The 20,534-nt window shown below is 30.0% G+C and overlaps 1 protein-coding gene across 1 annotated transcript in view; it reads right to left on the bottom strand.

The window, feature by feature from the left end:
* The window catches only part of LOC142333027 (very long chain fatty acid elongase 7-like), a 58,702-nt gene extending 41,578 nt beyond the window's left edge, over positions 1-17,124 (bottom strand). Inside the window, exon 1 of the mRNA XM_075379800.1 lies at positions 16,913-17,124. The gene's annotated coding sequence lies outside the window, so the exon portion shown is untranslated. The remainder of the gene's footprint in view (positions 1-16,912) is intronic.
* Between the last annotated feature and the right edge of the window lie 3,410 nt (positions 17,125-20,534).

Here is a 20,534-nt window from a genome sequence, read left to right as displayed (position 1 = left end):
AGATGGAATCTTGAAAGGTTCAGAATTTATAGGTCAATTATTTTCACATTTTTTCAAGATAATAATGAAATCTTTCCCCTTTTTTTGGAGAGAAATGAAAGAAAGAAACTAAACAATTTTAAAAAGTAACAATTCAAATTTCTAAGTATACAAAATCTAATTGAAATTCATTCATGCTGAAAATACGGTGGGGTGGGATGTTTTTTTAAATGTAATAAAGATTGAGGAAAAAAATTAACTGCAAAGAAATCTAAGCCAAACAGTAATTCTTGAAGCCATATCTATATAAATAAAAATGTAAATGTTCGTCTGTTCAAAATCTTAAACTCCAAATGTTCTTCACCGATTGCTTTGAAATTTTGACACAACGTTGCATTCGAATACGCGCGTATTTTTTATATACCTACCAAGATATCACACCTGTGACAGGTAAAAACATGCTGTTTTTGAAAAAACAGCGCTATCTGTTGAACGTAAAAGCAACACACGCTACACTAAATATTTTACGATTCCATTTCAATGTTTCCGATATGTGTGTCCGCTATAGACTAAAAAATTACTGGAACGATTTACGCGCAGGGATAAAGGGAGAAACATTGGAAAAGGGAAAAATCAAAAAGGTAAAAGGGAAGTAGAAAAAAAAAGAATAAGGGGAAATTGGAAAAGGGGAAAAGGAAATGGAAACGTAAAGGAGAAAAAAGAAATGGGGAAAAGGGAAAAGGGGGAAATAAGAATAGGTAAAATGGAAGGAAAGGGGGGAAATTGGGAAAGGAAAAGGGGATATCGTAAAAATGAATAAGGAAAATGGGGGAAAAGGAAAGGGGGAAGAGAAAGGGAGAAAGGGAAAGATTACATTTTGAGTACCGTAATGTTCATTTTGTTAATGTTTTATCAAACTTTCAATTGTGTTTATTTAATCTATACATATATTCAAATCTAGCAATAGCGAAACATTGTCGGGTCTGCTAGTTTAGGAATAAATTTTAAGGTTTTATATACAATATGACCTGAAAAAAAAAGAAAAAAAATAATCTCTACTTGTATTTTTTGTGGTTTTCGAGAATTCTTGGGTAAAGGATAAAGGTTTGGGGTCGAAAACACACTATTTTATGTTCGGTGTAATAAACAAAATTAGTAGAAAATTTTATTCCGAGTAAAATGGTATGAGTGAAGTCCACTGAAACTAAGTACAAAGATAAAAAATTTGAACTTTATTAAAAACAAAACATATAAAAAACTTGGTAGATTTATATTATTATTATGGTTACAGTGTTTTTCGACCCCAATCTATTGTCTTTTACCCCAGATTTCATGAAAACTAAAAAAATACACACAGGAACCTTTTTTACTTCCTTGTACGAAGTAAAGAAAGTATTGTGACAGCGAAAAATTTTTTATTGAAGTATACATTTAGACCATCCCTAAATCCATTTTGACTAGTTTCAGCGTGACGTCTGTATATACGTACGTACATATGTATCTCATAACTAAAAAACGATTAGCCGTAGGATGTTGAAATTTTGGTTTTAAGGCTGTTGTAGCATCTAGTTGTGAACTTTCCCTTTTGATTGTAATCGACATGACCAAAAGTGTCCAAAAAGCCCAAAATCCAAATTCTTTGGTTTTTGGTATTTTTCTTAACTGCAGCAATACGTCCTCATTGAGACCTTTCAACGATATGTCACAAGTGGTACTTATTGGTTCCAGAGTTACAGCCAAAAAAAATTTAATTATTGAAATATTTCGATCTTACAAGGGGAAGGCACATCGATTCGAATTCGACTTCATTTTCCGTTTTTTTAACCTTTTTTTTAATTTAAATATATTGACCTATTAATAAATATTAAACTGTGACTGTAAAGAAAAAAATGTTACAATAAATAATAATTCAATAATAACAATAAAATTATAAAAAAATATGAAAAAAATCAAAAGTTATTAGTGAAATAAAATTTTATGTACTTTTAAAAATGTTAAATGTAATTTAATAGGCGTACAAGGAAGTTATGTGGTGTCCACATCCGATTTTTTTTCAGTTATACAAGTCAGATTTCATATAAAATCACTAAATTCACCCCATAATTTGAGTCCCAAGAACTACAGTTGATTTATTTTATCTAACGCGCAGATATCAGAACGAAATTTTTCACCACCAGCAACACTGGTTAACGAAGAATTACCGAAGCCATGTTTATATGATATTTTTACCAGTAGAATATGTACTGAAAGTTTGTTACATTCTTTGTAAGATGTTATTGTTAAATATTATTCAGATATTGCGTTTCTGTAATAAAATAACGTTACAAAAATTTATTGTTATTATTTTTTAATTATACTTTTTTCCTGTTTATTATTCTTAAACAAAAAAAATAATAATTTTAAAAGAAAAGATAATAAAATTAAATGAAAAGTGGAATAAGTTGGTCTGATGACCTTAAGACAAATAATTCCAGTGACGAAATTAAAAACGGCTTAAATATTTTATAAAGTGCATTATATCATTTACGTCAGATAAATTAATTGTTTATTTATTTTTTTTATGTCATTAAAAAATATGATGTGAATGTGAATCTGATGTGTATTAAATTACATATACAGATCTTATTTTTTAAATGAAAAGTACCTAAAAGTTTATTTCATTAATAACTTCTGATTTTTTTATTTTTTTTTTATTGTTATTATTGAATTATTTATAGTACAATTTTTTTTTACAATTACAGGATAATAATTATTAATAAATCAATATATTTAAATTAAAAAAGAAGGAGATGGTCTGATTCGAACCGATGTGCCTTCCTCTTCTAAGATCCAAATATTTCATAAATTAAAATTTAATTTGGTTATAAATCTGGAACCAATGAACATAAGTACCACTTATGATATATATTTGAAAAACTCTCATTGAGGGCTTATTACTGCTGTTAAGTAAAAGTCCAAAATCAAAATCTTTGGATTTTGGCCTTTTTTGGACACTTTTGGTGAAAAAAAATGTTGGGTTTCGTACCAAAATAATGCTGATACGCAGTCTTCACAAGAGGGGTTAGATTTAGTTTCTGTGACGAAAATGTTATTTTACCACAAATGTAACAAACATTATTCACTGAATTTACAAATTTTCATGGCATTTTTATTTAACAAATTTTTCACTTCAAAAGCACTCGAAAACCAGAAATTCTGCACTAATTACAACACAAACAATATGAAACTCACAGTCAGAGCAACAGTAATAGTCTTTATAACCTACAAACAGTTGGAGAACGTTGTGTTTTGTCATTTACTATGCGTGACAACTTCAAAAACAAAATTACCCCCAAACTAAAAATGTAGATCGGGTAAAAATGATATATCATTGTATGTTCAAAGCAAGAGCTAATTGGTCATTTTTATGGTGATTTTTGAATTCAGCAGATGGAAATACATAAGGATAAAAGCTATCTTTGAGCCCGAAACATTTTCATTGTTGGGCAGTGTTATCTGTGTAATACATCTCATGTAGATTAGTGTTATCAAATATAAATAAAAATTAAGGACGAATTGAATCCAACGCATATAGTAAGAATCCATCAATATCATAAGAAATATTAAAATGAAATTGAAACATCTCAAATTATACTAATTTTAATCTCTTTAAATACAAATAATTATAAAAAATATTTGATAATATTTAATTTAAAATTACACAAATTTAAAGTATGAAGGTTCTAAAATACTATTTATAAAACTTTTATCATTATAGAGTTTATGGAGGGAATTATCGATAAATAAAATTTTCTTACTCTGATAACACTTCATTTATAAATAAAAATTAGTAAATTTCTATAGGTAGAAAAAAAAGTTAAAAATTTATAAAAACTGAAATTCTAAGATCGATGGTATTTTTGATAAGAATAAAAGTAGATAGATAAAAATCATTAAACTGAACTATGAAAAGATTAAAAAAATACTTTTTTAAATTTATAATTTTTTTTTATAAAATCGGTGTCTAATTTAGTTTTGTAACGACTTTAAAAAATCAAAATTTAAATTGAAAATTTATTATTTTACACTTTTTAAAGGAAGTTTTATTAAATCGTTATTTTCTAAAATTGATTTTATTCAAAAGTATTTCTAGATATAATAATTTATTAACCGTATATATTTTATTTCCTAAAAGTTTTGGTTAATTCTTTTTCTTTTTGTTAATGATTAATTCGCCATATAACCACGAAATTATGGGTGATTATAATGTAGAGTAGAAATTATTTAACTAATGAAAATTCCCATGCCTGACCGGGATTCGAACCCGGGGACCTCCCGGAAGGAAGTCATTTTTATCTTTTTTTTAACCTTCGGGACCACCGTTAAATATTGTTTCAGAAAATGAGATGAAATGACAATTTTCATAGCGTGTGAAAATGCCGTGCCTGACCGAGACTCAAACCCGGGACCTCCGGATGAAAGGCCGAGAAGCTACCACTTGCGCCACGGAGGCTGACTCCGGAAGGAAATCTGGATGGTGTCATTATTATTAATAATTTTGTTCCTATTGATAAGCCAGGAACGTTTTGTATATATCGTCCCCATTCTGAGTAGAAGCAGTGCGTACAACAAATTGTTTTACAACGAAAAGAGGTACAGTAATTTTTTTTAATAATACATATAGAACAATTAAAAAGCGAGAAAAAAGTTTAATAATTTAAAATAACAATTCGTTATATATATTACGATATTTTTGCTAATTTAAATAAATGAAAACAGGTTTTTTTTTATACGGATGAAATTTATTCCTAAAAAAGTTAGCACTTTTTCCTGTACGTCACTTTGAAATTTAAACTATTTTAAATATTTAATATTGTTGCTTGTTATCAAAATGTTCGCCGGTAAGAATCCGCAGAATTGGACGGCACGGTGAAGTTAATGAACTATGTTTAAAGTTCTAAACATGACCTAACCTAAAAGTGAAATGGGGGAAAAATATGAAAATAAGTATTAAGACATTATATTTCAGTTCAATTAGATTTGTACTAAAGAATACTTTCAAAAAATACATCGAATTTTGTTAGAAAACGTTTTTTTTCTTCCAGTTGATGAACCGCGGGACTCGAATATGTCACTTTTCCTCAAAAAGGTGGGTTTACGTACCGCTAGGTAGCAGTACTTGATAGTACTAGGTAGCGTACAAAAACTAGATAATGTATTTGAAATAATAAAATTTAAAAGAAAATATACTACAGCCTATTGTGATAGTAAATGCTGTTGTGTAAATGAAAGTACTGAAGATGAAACAATTATTTTAATTCCCATTACTTCATTAAAAACAAATAAAAGTATTAGTTTACAAGAGCAGTAGTATTATAGCTACTAAAAGAAAAAAAATGCAAATGTGGCAACAAACATTTATTACATAAAACAGAAATAAATTCGATTGGTAAAATTTTTATTCTATAATTAGTATTAATTGATGGAGAAATAAAAAAAAAGTAAGAAAAAGTTAATTTAATAGTAATATATAAAAATCTGATGTGGACAACACACGACTTCCTTGTACGCCTATTAAATTACATTTACACATTTTTAAAAGTACATAACATTTTATTTCATTAAAAACTTCTGATATTTTTTCATTTTTTTTTTTATTATTGAATTATTACTTATCGAAATTTTTTTTACAATCAGAGGTTAATAAATTATTAATAAATCAATATATTTAAATAAAAAAAAAAAAGTTAAAAAAGGGAAATGAAGTCGAATTCGAACCGATGTACCTTCCCCTTGTAAGATCCGAATATTTCATAAATTAAAATTTTATTTGGCTATAACTCTGGAACCAATGAAAATAAGTACCACTTATGATATATCGTTGAAAATCCAAATGTTTTTGAATTTTAGGCTTTTTTGGACACTTTTGGTTCAGCCGATTGCAATCAAAAGGGGAGGTGCACAACTAGATGTTACAACAGTCCTAAATCCAAAATTTCAACCGCTTTCAAAATTTCATCCTACTGTTATTCGTTTTTGAGTTAAGCGAAATACATACTTACGTACAGACGTCAAGCTGAAACTAGCCAAAATGGATATTTTCGTTGAAATCTGGAAACCGAAATTTTTCGCGATTTACAATACTTCCTTACTTCGTACAAGGAAGTAAAAGGTATGTCCACGGATACGATAAAAATCGAAGCTTACACTTATGAAGTAATAAGTGCAACATTACATCACGAATCTTCGACACGTGAAGGTCATTATACTAGTTTTATTAAAAAAGGAACAATATGGTATGAAGCGAATGATATGACTATCAACAAAAAAATTGGCCGAGAAATTAAAAAAAAATGTATACTTGTTCTAGAAAGGCATTAAATTTTAATAATAAATCCATAAGATAATAATCAGTAATTTATAAAAAAAAAAAAATAAAAGAATAATCAAACAAAACGCAGTGATACCAAAAAAAATTACAATTGAATTGTAAATTGTACGGTAAGAGTCTGGCATATATCATTACTTTCGCTAAAAAAATTTCTGTAATATAAATAAAATTGTTTTTAACAAAATGATACTGATATCAAAATAAGTAATTCATTTACATTTCTATTATCAAAATCTGTTATTAATTAAGAATGAAAAAAAAAAAATACATGTTAAATAATACTTTTACCGGCCCGATTTCATTTATTAAACAACAAATAATCATAACAATTGTATTACTTAAGTAAATGTGATGTGTATTACATAAAAATGAAGTCGGGCTGGTAAGAGTTTTATTTAACATATATATATATATATATATATATATTTTTATTTTATTTTTGTCTTCAGTGATTTGACTGTTTTGATGCAGCTCTCCAAGATTCCCTATCTAGTGTTAGTCGTTTCATTTCAGTATACCCTCTACATCCTACATCCCTAACAATTTGTTTTACATATTCCAAACGTTGCCTGCCTGCACAATTTTTTCCTTCTACCTGTCCTTCCAATATTAAAGAGACTATTCCAGGATGCCTTAGTATGTGGCCTATAAGTCTGTCTCTTCTTTTAACTATATTTTTCCAAATGCTTCTTTCTTCATCTATTTGCCGCCATACCTCTTCATTTGTCACTTTATCCACCCATCTGATTTTTAACATTCTCCTATAGCACCGCATTTCAAAAGCTTCTAATCTTTTCTTCTCAGATACTCCGATCGTCCAAGTTTCACTTCCATATAAAGCGACACTCCAAACATACACTTTCAAAAATCTTTTCCTGACATTTAAATTAATTTTTGATGTAAACAAATTATATTTCTTACTGAAGGCTCGTTTAGCTTGTGCTATTCGGCATTTGATATCGCTCCTGCTTCGTCCATTTTTAGTAATTCTACTTCCCAAATAACAAAATTCTTCTACCTCCGTAATCTTTTCTCCTCCTATTTTCACATTCAGTGGTCCATCTTTGTTATTTCTACTACATTTCATTACTTTTGTTTTGTTCTTGTTTATTTTCATGCGATAGTTCTTGCGTAGGACTTCATCCATGCCTTTCATTGTTTCTTCTAAATCCTTTTTATTCTCAGCTAGAATTACTATATCATCAGCAAATTGTAGCATCTTTATCTTTTCACCTTGTACTATTACTCCGAATCTAAATTGTTCTTTAACATCATTAACTGGTAGTTTCGAGTTTTATTTAACATATATATATTTTTTTTTAAATTTTAAATTAATAACAGATTTTGATAACAGAAATACAGTATCTTACCTTTTTTGATATCAGTTTAATTTTATTAAAAACAGTTTTATTTATATTACAGAAAATTTGTTTTTTGAGCAGAAGGAATATTTTTTTTTTAACCTCCGGGACCACCATTAGGTATTGTTTCTTACAGGTATTGATATTTCTCATGTGTAGGGTGTTTTGATCCGCCCACACGCAAAAATGGATAGGTCGGAACTCCCCGATGATGACATGAAGGATCCTCAAGGTATGTGCGGGTCGCGATAGCAGTAGGCGAGTGTAACACTCGTCTGTTGCGGATAGTATAGAGCCGTGGAGGATAGCCTTTTCAGCGGAAGGCGCATTGGCTGTCCAGAAGAGGTGGTCGATGCGTTCCAATGGTGTTGAAAGGACCTCGCGGGACAACTCAATACCGGTACCAGGAGGGGGCTTACAATAAAAAAAGAAGAAATATCTTCGAGACTGTTACCGTACGGTTTACAGTTTTATTGTAATTTTTTATCTCGAGTACTTTTTATGTATTAGAATAATAATAAATATTATGGCATATAGTGAAGCCCTAGTAGTCACAGCTGCTTGTGGTTTTAATGATTAAAAAGAAAAAAATTCTTAATGTAAATGTCTACATGTACATTCGACCCCATTATGTAACAAAAAATTATTTTCATTTATCACTTAATAGTGATATACGAGTACGTTAAAATTCATACATCTATCATAATTAATATTTTACATTTATGTTATTTGTTTAAAATATTTTATATTTTAAATTGACGAACAGGAAAAAGCACGTTAATTAGTTAAACCTGTTTTTATCATGAATAAACTTCATCCGTATAAAAACTAAAAAAAAAATAAGTTTTTATTTATTTAAATTAACAAAAATATCGCAATATATATTACTAATTATTATTTTAAATTGATAAATTTGTTTTTTCCATGTATTAATAACTTTATTAAATTCGATTCATGGAAAAATAAAAGAGAAAACAGCAGTGATCATAAACAGGAATTTTCGACAATCATTAATAACTACGAGGGATATATAAAAATCTTTACTGATGGTTCTAAAAGTTAACAGCATGTTGGATGTTCTATATACATAGATGGAGAAGCACAATCGTGTAAATATTTGCAGATGGCAAGTGTTATTGGCAAGTGTTTACATGGTAGAACTCATTGCTCTTCTCTACACAGAACATTTCTGCGAAGAGAGAGTGATTTATAAGTTCCGATTCTTTAAGCGCATTAACTGATAATCGGAACAAGAACATTTGAGGATATCGTTATCGCTAAACTCTCGTCCATTCTATATGCATTATACCGAATAGATCATCGAAATATTATTTGTATGGAATTCACAGCATACTGGTATCTCAGGAAATGAAAGCGCAGACAAAGCTGCCGGAGTGGCAATAATCTGTGAAAATGTGAAAACGATTTCTATTCGAGTGAGAGACGTTAAAAATCGTCTATCCATTACAATCAGAACCGCGTGGATTAATGACTGGAGAAAATTAAACACAAAATTAAATTCCATTAAAATTATTCCATACAATTGGAAGAGCGACGCGAAACTTATTCCCCAGGAATAAGTGGCGGTGTCCAAACTCAAAATCGGTCACAAGGGAATGACAGATTCATATTTTTTAAACGGCGAAGAAGATCGATGTGCAGGGTGTATGATAAACCAGTTATGTGAATCACCCACTCGAAGAGTGTACAGTATATGAGGAGCTCAGAAAGAGATATGAACTAAGAAATAATATTGCTGCTGATTTAGAAAATGGCAAAAAATTAGGAAAAATAATTGTTTACCTCATGCCAGCAAATTACTAACGCATTTATACCAAACCTTCGACGAAGTCGGTAAGTGTTATGTTAGAACGAGAATCCTCTACATGAAGGGACTTTACACCCGAACATAGAGTTCTCAAATTGTATGATGTTATTCAAAATTTTTAATATTTTATTTTACTGTGTGTTTAATGTTTTATTTTTATGTAAATGTCAGAGCCCTTTACACCCTGTAAGCTTTTTATGTGTGCGTTTTGTTTAAATGTGTCATGTTAGGTTTATTTTTGAGTTTTATTAAAATGTAAGGGCTCTTATACACCCTTACATCTGTTGATCCTGCTGGCGATTTAATTCCTTTTTTTAAATAATGTGAGAGTGCTGATGATGACCTTAGAAGTCGATGACCATATAAAAAAAATCCAGTAAACCGCTTTATTATTTTTACGTCAAAAAAAATACGTGTGTTAGCACAAGAACAAAAGGTTATGAGTGTCATCGTAATTATGACATATAAATGACAATTCTAATAATATATATAAAAAAAAAAAATAGTTTTAATATTTTAAGTTTTGAGTAAAATATATTAATCATTCAATAAGCAATTAAAATGGAATGTTAAAATAAGAGAAAGATTTGTTTTATTCTTTCTTTTTACTTCCTGGTATGAAGTAAAGGAAGCATTGTGATCGCGAAAAATTTCAGTTTTCAACGGAAATATCCATTTTGACCATAACTGAATCCATTTTCAGTAGCTTCGGCGTAAGTCAAAAACGCCGAAACTAATATGTACTATTTCGCATAACTCAAAAAGGATTAGTCGTAGGATTTAGGATTGTTTTAACTCTAGATGTGCACCTCCTCCTTTTGAATGGAATCAACTGGACCAAAAGTGTCCAAAAAAAGCCCAAAATCCAAAAAACAAATTGGATTTTGAACTTTTTCTTTACTGCAGTAATAAGCTCTCGTCGAGAGCTTTTCAACGATTTATCATAAGTGGTACTTATTTTCATTGGTTCCAGAGTTATAGCCAAATAAAACTTTAATTAATAAAATGCCTGGATCTTACCAGGGGAAGGCACATCGGTGCAAATCCAACTTCATCTCCTTTTTTTTAACTTTTTTTTAAATTTAAATATATTGATTTATTAATAATTATTAATCTGTGATCGTAAAAAAAAGTTTTACGATTAATAATATTTCAATATCAATAAAAAAATAAAAATAAAAAAATGAAAAAAATATCAGAAGTTAATTATAAAATAAAATATTATGTACTTTTCATTCTACAAAAATGTGTATATATAATGTAATAGACGAACAAGGAAATGATGGGGTGTCCACATCAGATTTCTTTTTAGAAATTAAAATAAAAAATTAAAATACATACGAGTAAATAAACCAACACCAGACAATAAGATATTACACTGTGGATCGAATCATCATGCATATAAAAAAAATATATATATATATTGTTCGCGTGATAGATTGCGTGCGTGCAATTACTGAAATGTGTAAACAGGAAAAAATTAAAACAAAAAAAAAATGCAATATAAAAAAAAATATTAATTTTTTTTAAATTCACAAATAAAACTACTATTACAATAATAATTATATTAATACAACAAAAATAATAAAGATAGAAATGATTAAAAATAAAACGAAAAAAATCCGATAAAGGCAGATTACATAAAGAAAAATCCCTTTCTGCATGCCGGAGGGCGGAGGTAGATTTCACCGGCGCTAAGTAGAAGATAAAAAACATTTCTACCTTCTAGTTAACAAAAACTTCAAATTTACTCAATACGACAATGGCTGCATGTGATAAAAATTTTCACGGGTTTAGCATACGACAAGCCTCATCTTACAATTCCAGCAAATTTTGATCATCCCTTGCCGTAAGGGTTGATCATATCAAAAATTGTTTCAGACAAAAGTTTTAGGTAATGTTTAGAGGACTGACGACTACTTTAAACAGATTCGATTCTGTGCCTATTAAGGGAGGTATGATTTTTTTTTTGTCTTCGAAACTCCGTTTTTCCACCCCCTGGGCCAATGGTTGGTGATATTAAAAAACTTTACTAAAATAAGTTTTTTGCCCTTATCCAAAGAATAGTAGGAACTTTAAACGAATCCGATATTTTATTTAATAGGAAAGTTTTTGCGATATTTTGTTTTTTTCGAAAAGCCCTCCTATTTCCATCTCCATGGTCCCCGATTTTGCCCATTAACGAACTCGACCGAGATTTTGGATCGTTATATATTATGTATCAATTTGAAAGTGATTAGCGCAAAATTAAGGCAGTTATCGTGTCCACAAGAAAGTGAAATTCACACACACACACACACACACACACACACATATATAACTGTATATATATATATATATATAATATTTATATAAACTTTTGAACTGACAGTGGTTTTGGGGTCTGAGAGATGTGAAACAAGAAGATATGTCGAAATTTTCCGGAAGTCGAATCATGGTACCCATTACAATAAAAATCTACCTAAAATACACTAAAAAAATTCATAGATTATATAAAATGCTCTATATCAGGGGTATTCTTCTGCGCAAGAAGACTGACTTTTCGTTTCCGACGCCCTCACTATTTCGCAGTCAGAAATGCACTAATTTTTAGAGTACAATGTACACGTTCGATTAACGATTAGACCTACACATAAGCATCAATTTTAAACTCGTTTACCATATGACTCATAAGCGCGTATGGAAAATACACCAATAGAAAGTCAACATAACCTGAAATAGAGGTTATACACACAGGTGATACAGTAATACAGTGCACCTAAATGTCAATGAAGTTGATCTAACAATTTTGGAAATTTTCGAGGTATAAAATTTTATACATGAATGAATTTTATGAATTAAATTGAAATTTATGAATTCAATTTATGAAATAGAAATGAATTAAATGGTATTTTCGTAATCCCCTTTTCTTAAAACGTAAGGAAAATTCATTTTCACCCGCCATTCCCAGCATATTACCGAAAAAATACCTCAAATTGAACTTATGTTTGATGTAGTCGACCTTAAATCAAGCGTAACTCAGGAACGACTCAACCAATTTTAATCAAATTTTCACATGCACAACCTCAGAATACACTACTGCAGGATATCTAAATTGCAATGAAATTGAATAAGAGGTTTGGAGATTTTCGATCCACAAGTGTTATACATAACTTGTAAAACGTAAAGAGAATTCACTTTCATCTCCCAATCCCACCGTGCGACCGAAAGTAATACTATATTTTTCTTCAAAAAGTGGGAAAAAATATAATATAATACAAAATTATTAGTACTACAGATATTTATTTTATTGTTATTATTATACTTTGTAATAATGTGGGATGTGCCTTCTTCTTGTAAGATCGAAATATTTCATTAATTAAAATGTTATTTGGCTATAACTGTGGAACCAATAAAAATAAGTACCACTTATGATGTATCGTCGAAAGCTTTCAATGAGGGTTTATTACTGCAGTTAAGAATTTGGGCTTTTTTGGACACTTTTGGTCCAGTTGTTTGCAATCAAAAGGGGAGGTGGAAAATAAGATGTTACAACAATCCTAAATCCGAAATTTCAACATTCTACGGCTAATCGTTTTTTAAATTATGCGAGATAAATACGTACGTACATGCTAGTCAAAATGGATTCAGAAATGGTTTCCAGATTTCAACGAAAATTTGAAAATATAAATTTTTTGCGATCACAATACTTACTTTACTTCGTATAAGTAAAAATATATGTAAAATAAAAGCCGTTACATCACGGGTGAATTGGTAATCTATATATATAAAAATGTTAAGTTCATTTGTGTACGCTTCAAAAACTCAAAATGTTCTGCACCGATGGAGCTCAAATTTTACACGATATATAACGCATCAAAGATTGTTTTCATTTATTTTTAATAAATCTATCTATCTATTTTTAATTTGTAGATTTTTAATTTGGAAATGTAAACAAAGGAAAACCAATCAGATCAATGCAAGATGGCCGCTGTCAAACACAACGACCAAATTTCTTTGAATTATATTTAACAGCTAAAACATCTGTATTTTATTAAAAAAAAACACACCAAAACAAAAAGAAAAGCCACCAAGAAGGATGACTTAAAGTAAATAAATTAAAACACCCATCTTTCTTATAGCCCAGATAGACTTAAGACTATGCAAAGAAAAAAAGTCGAAATAACCAAATACACAGAAAATAATATCCCTACATAATGACCAAAAAATCGTTGGTTAGGTTAAATAATTACAATAATTATTTAACTGCCGATACATTTTGACAAGATTAGTTGTTTATAATAAATAAAATAATGCATTCTATTAATAATGATTACATTACAGTACTGTTTCCTTTCCGTATCAGTTAATTGGGTAGTTTAATGGAATTCTTTTTACAGATTTTTTGAAGAAAAATATGGTATTACTTTCGGTCACATGGTGTATTTGGGGAGGGGGATGAAAATGAATTTTCTTTACGTTTTGAGGTATGAAGATTACGAAATACCATTCACTTAAGTTGTGGTTTTCTTATAATTATAGGTCTATGTATAAAAAGGTTGTGGCTCAAATATTTCAAAGATTACTACTAGATTAATTTCATTGAAATTTAAATATACATTAGTAGTGTATTTAAAGTTATAAATGTGAAAATTTGATGAAGATTACTTGAGTTACGCTAAATTTAAATCGAAAAAATTTAAGCGGGGCAAGTAGAAGCGTGGTTCACGGTGATGCTGCAAGTTGGAATAGTTACGTTTTTTTAACTGCGGTATCTATTATTATTATTATTAGTGATATTTAAACAAATTAAAAAAAAAAAAAAAAAAATATTAAAACCAAATTAAATTAACGAAATGTCGGTCTTCTTGCGTAGAATTTCACAAGAGTTTTTTATTTTTAGATACCAATTTATTAAGTAATAATTATGATTGATATTAATATAAATATTTTCTTATTCAGCTTAAAAAAACAGTTTATTTAAAAGTTCTTTTTGACTGAATATCTATTTGTTAAAAAAACCCGAAAAGTCTATGATACTGTAAATAAGACATATATAGAACTTTTTTCAGTTGTTTAATATAGGCGTAAAGTAGTGCGAGTAAAAAATACATAATTAAAAAATAAATTTTTATTTTGTTTTTGGTACTTACGTATTAGTCCGTCGACTATAACCATAATGAACCCGTAAGTTTGAAAATAATTCAAAGTTACTGGATCATTGACATATTTTACATAATAAAAATATAAGCATTATTGCTTATAATTATAGATATTAATTAACCAAACTTAATCTACGCTCGCTTCGCCTGCTAACCTCAAATAATTTACAATAGTGTTTTTGGTTATTTAAGTAATAAAAAATCTGATGTGGGACCACATCACTTACTTGTACGCCTATTAAATTACATATATACATTTTTTTTTAGAATAAAAAGTACGTAAAATTATATTTTATTAATCATAACTTCTGATATTTTTTCATATTCTTTTTTTCTATTATTATTATTGAATTATTAATTATCGTACATTTTTTTTAGAATCAGAGGTTAATAATTATTAATAAATCAATATATTTAAATAAAAAAAAATGAGATGAAGTCCGATTCGAATCGATGTGGCTTCCCCTTGTAAAATCCAAATATTTCATTAGTTAAAATTTCATTTGGCTATAACTCTGAAACCAATTAAAATAAGTACCACTTATAATGTATCGCTTAAAAGCTCTCAATTAGGGCTTATTACTGCAGTTAAGAAAAATCCAAAAACATTTGGATTTTGGACTTTTGGTTCGGTCGATTGCAATCAAAAGGGAAGGTATACAACTAGATGTTACGAATCCAAAATTTCAACATCCTACGGCTAATCGTTTTTGAGTTATGCCTGATACGTACTTGCGTACGTACGTACGTACAGACGTCACGCCGAAACTAGTCAAAATGGATTCAGGGATGGTCAAAATGGATATTTCCGTTGAAATCTGAAAACCGAAATTTTTCGCGATCACAATACTTCTTTTACTTCGTACAAGGAAGTATTGATAATTGCAATAATTACTGAATTTAGTATTTAAATACTGAAAACATTACTGTGTTAATTAGTCAAGGTTAGCGAGCGAAGCGAACGCAGGTTAAGTTTGGTTAAAATATATTTATAAAATAAATAACTATAAATGGTTTTATCGGGTGATATTAAAAAAAAACCTAAAAGTTTGCTGCTTATAATTGTAGATATAAATTAACTAAATGTAATCTACGTTCGCTAACGTCGACTAATTAACAGTATTGTTTTGATTATTTAAATAATAAAAAACTGGCCTGCCTCCGTAGCGCGAGTGGTAGCGTCTCGGCTTTTCATCCGGAGGTCCTGGGTTCGAATCCCGGTCGGGCATGGCATTTTTCACACACGCTACAAAACATTCATCTCAATTATTGACTGCGGATCCGGAGGTTAAAAAAAAAAATTGGAATAATTACTGAATTTATTATTTAAATACTCAAAACATTACTGTGTTAATTAGTCAAGGTTAGCGAGCGAAGCGTAGGTTACATTTTGTTAAATTATATTTATAAAACAAATAAATATAAATGGTAATATAATGGTGTTATATCGGGTGATATTAACAATAAGCCAAAAATTTGCAATTTATTGGTCGATATGTAAGTACCTTGTTTTTCTTTAAAAAAATTACAGTAATAAAATGTAATTGTAGAAGTTAATAGAAGTATCAATGGAAAATAGCATTTATCATTCTAGATTTTTTTTTTATTTTCCTTCTTATAAAGATTAATTTTTCAGAATGAATATATTTAATTAATTAAAAATATTTTATTAAACTTTAAAAATGTATAGATATCTTTGTAAAGATAGAAATTTGATAATATATCGATCGTTAAAATAAAAATTGTTATTCTACTCTATTACAATCTGCTGATAAATAATAATCAAATAATTATTAAATACACTCGTATATTATTAAGTTTTGATTAAATCAAATATTTAAACAAAATTTTATTTATTAATAATTTCGTTAGCATTTTTTAGTTTTAATTATTTTTAAATGATCTAAATTTATTATAACAAAGTCTTCTATATTCGATAAATATATGTTTATTTTTTCTAATACGATCAGAATAATTAGACTTTTAAATATATGTTGGAATTATAATTGTTAATTAATTAATTTTATTAATCAATCTATTCAACTATATATATTTCCCTGCTGGGAGAGTGGGATAGATCATAACATAATATATATTTTAGAGATCAATTAACCATACCATAAGTTGTTGGTGTAATTTATTCTTAATAGTTATTTTCGGCAATACTGCTGTACGACGAATATTAAGTTTTTTTTTAAATATTATAATACATTTATTAAACAAAAATAAATACCTGTTATTTTATGAAGTAATAATAAATTCGACGGCAGTAAAGATGAAAGACAGAGCTAATTTAGAACATGCAATATTAAAAGTTAGTACATAATGAGATGACACCAGTGCTGATAGGTTCCGTAGACAAATATTAACGAGTTGAATGTTACGTAGATAGTACAATAGTCAACAAGCAGCCAGAGCTAACCGTGTCCGACTACCTCGCAGCCGATCTCCTACCTAACTGGTCTATATTGCGCCCGATACCATAACTACTGCAATTTATTAGTAGAACAAAATATTCCCTCAACGGTTTCTGACAACGTTTTACTTTACTAAACTTTCTGATTAGTTACTAGAACGAAAGAACTTATTTATTACCAAATTATTCATACTTAGTAATCTTCATTAATTAGTACTCCTTTCCACATTTCCCGCTCTTTTTTCTACCTTTTAAGAGATAGTAAAAATTATGATTACTAATGTAGTAGTAAACTTACGTAAAATTATTACAAAATTAATTTTAAAAAAATACCGTAACAAATACAGCAATTTTAAACAAATATTTATCAAATCGACGCCAAATTATAAACAATAAAATAAATTTAAATAAATAAATCCCATTTAAAAAAATCCCTTTCGGCACACCGTAAGGCGGAGGTAGATTTCACCGGTGATAAGTAGGGGATAAAAAAGATTTCCACCTTAAAGTTAAGAAAAACTTCAAATTTATTCAATACGACATGTGAAAAACGATTCACATGTTTAACGTACGACAAGCCCCATCTTCTTACAATTCCAGCAGCATTTTGATCAGCCCGCCGTAAGGATTGATCATATCAAAAATTGTTTCAGACAAAAGTTTCAGGTAATGTTTAGAGGAGTAACGACCACTTTAAAAAGATGAGATACTGTGCCTATTAAGGGAGGTATTCTTTTTTTTTGTCTTAGAAACCCCATTTTTTCAACCTCCTGGGCTAATGGTTAGTGATATCAAAAAACTTTACTTAGATAAGTTTTAGGCCCTTATTCAAAAAAAATAGTAGGAACTTTAAACGAATTCGATATTTTACTTACTAGAAAGTTACAACGACATTTTGTTTTCCGAAAAAGCCCCCTATGGTCCGATTTTGCCCATTAACGAAAATGACCGAGAATTTTGGTCGTTATATTTTATGTATCAATTTGAAAGTGTTTGGCGCAAAAATAAGGCAGTTATCATGTCCACAAAAAATGAAATATATATATATAATTTCGAACTGACAGTGGTTTTCGTGTCTGGGGATGTGAAAAGCGAAGATATGTCAAAATTTTCCAGAAGTCGAATCATGGTACCCATTACAATAGGCAACTTTCTTATGAAATCTACTTAAAAAAAATCCTTATAAAGTTAAAATATACATTTAAATGTTATCAAATTTTTAGATTTCGTTTTTTATTTTCTTGGCATCATTGCTCTCTAAGAGTTATGCTGCAAGAAGTAAAGTATGGTAATCAGTCAAAAAATAGGGTATGAGGTTTTTATACCTTTCATTTCTCGACATTTTATATCCCAGGGACCCCTCCCCCCCCCAAAAAAAAATGGGAGGTAATCTTTGTACGTACGTATACGAGGTGCGACAATAAAGTAATGAGACTGATTTTTCTTTGCAAGATGTGGCAACCCTGCAGCTTGCGTAGGCACACCATCTTTGACCTTGGTCTATAAGCTACTTCTAGTCCAAGCGGCACATTGATGCAACTGCTGAGTCGTGAGTTGTGCTGTAATAAGTGAACACGTGTTTGCGTCTCTCGTCACAGAAATGAAACCGCAAAATATTGCGCAACGGTATGCCATTTCTTTTTGCGTTAAATCGGGTGAAAACGCGACGACAACTTATGGTAAGCTTCAGAAGGCTTTTGAAGAGGAGGTTATATCAAGAGTTGAAGTTTTTCGGCGGCATAAAATTTTTAGTGAAGCAGAACGAATATCGAAGACCGCAGTGGACGACCATCAACCTCACGGACAGATGTCAACTTGACCAGGATGTGTGAAATCGTACGATCTGATCGAAGATTATCCGTGAAAATGATCGCAGAAGAACTCAACATCAATCGAGAAACGGTTCGTCTAATATTAACTGAAGATCTTGGTATGAGAAAGATTTGTGCAAAAATGGTCCCCAAAAATCTCACACAACAGCGAGAAACGGGGAAAAATGTGGCAGCCGATCTGTTAGAGCAAACGGAAATCAATCCAGATTTGTTGAGCCGTGTTATCACTGGTCATGAAGGTTGGTTTTTTCAATACGATCCAGAGACAAAACGCCAAAGTTCGCAATGGTGCTCAAAGGGATCACCCAGACCAAAAAAAGCTCGCATGTCAAAGTCAAAAGTGAAACGCACGCTTGTGTGCTTCTTCGATTCCAAGGGAATTGTTCATAAAGAGTGGATGCCTCCTGGACAAACAGTTAACCGATATTTCTACAAAGAAATTTTACAAAAACTTCGTAAACGAGTTCTTCGTGTCCGTGCCAACATTGCTGATAATTGGATTCTGCATCACGATAATGCGCCATCCCATACTGCTCTGTCAGTACAGCAATTTTTAACCTCAAAACAAATTTCAGTACTACCATAGCCACCTTATTCACCAGATATCGCTCCGTGCGACTTTTTTATATTTCTAAGAGTCAAAATGGCGGTCAAGGGAAACCATTTTCAAACAACACAAGAAGTCCAAAAAGCTGTGACGAGGGTCTTGGAGGATATTACAGAAGATGAGCTCCAGAAATGTTACCATTAATGGCAGAAGCGCTGGAATAAGTGTGTGCAATCAGAGGGGAACTACTTTGAAGGAGACAACATGACTAAACAGTAAGCAACATTTTTTTCCACATTAGTCTCATTACTTTATTGTCGCACCTCGTATATGCTTGCGTGTTCAAAATTTAATAACTTTTAACTAGGCTAAACCGATTTTAATGAAATTTTGAATAGAGACTATATGGGGCGATTTGTTGGTAAAATTTTGGGGTAAATATTTGTAGGATGTGGGGTAGATAATGTTTTGTGGTCAATTTTCTCAAAATTTTGTCAACGTAACCCCATTTTATATTAAGCTCACAGTACATGCGTACATGCTTATCTTACCGTTTAAAAAAAAGTGCACCAAAATTCCCGCTCCCTCAAAAATCGAAAAAAGCTATCTTTTTATTTATTGCATATTTTTTAACCGAATTCTTTTTTTTGTTTTCCTAGCATATAGTAGTGCAGTTGACCCCGCAAAAATGGTAATATTGATCTGTGATATGAGAAATAATAAATATAAGACGAAAGAACAGATATAAGGCAAAATAAGCAGCGGTAGACGTGCTCGCACCGTCGGCGTCGTTTGCAACGCTCCCGAAACAGTCTCGCTCGCTCGGCATCAGACATTGGGGTACCTGCGGGTTGCCCATAACCTCCCCTGTCCAACGATATGCGTAATTTATATTTCCGGTTAGCTTTTGCGCGGGCTGAGGCTGATATATTGAATTTTTATATTTCTTCTTTGTTCTTCCCCGTCCGCCATTTTGTTATTTTTATATAAAAATTTATATCTCAAGTTCGGATAGACGAATCACAATAAAAACCAAAATAATATAATATTAACATACTAT

The sequence above is a fragment of the Lycorma delicatula genome, chromosome 12, assembly GCF_047948215.1.
Source record: "Lycorma delicatula isolate Av1 chromosome 12, ASM4794821v1, whole genome shotgun sequence".
In the NCBI taxonomy this organism is placed as follows: Eukaryota; Metazoa; Arthropoda; class Insecta; order Hemiptera; family Fulgoridae; genus Lycorma; species Lycorma delicatula.
The sequence above is the reverse complement of the archived record's forward strand: the minus strand, read 5'-3'. Positions and strand labels throughout refer to the sequence as shown.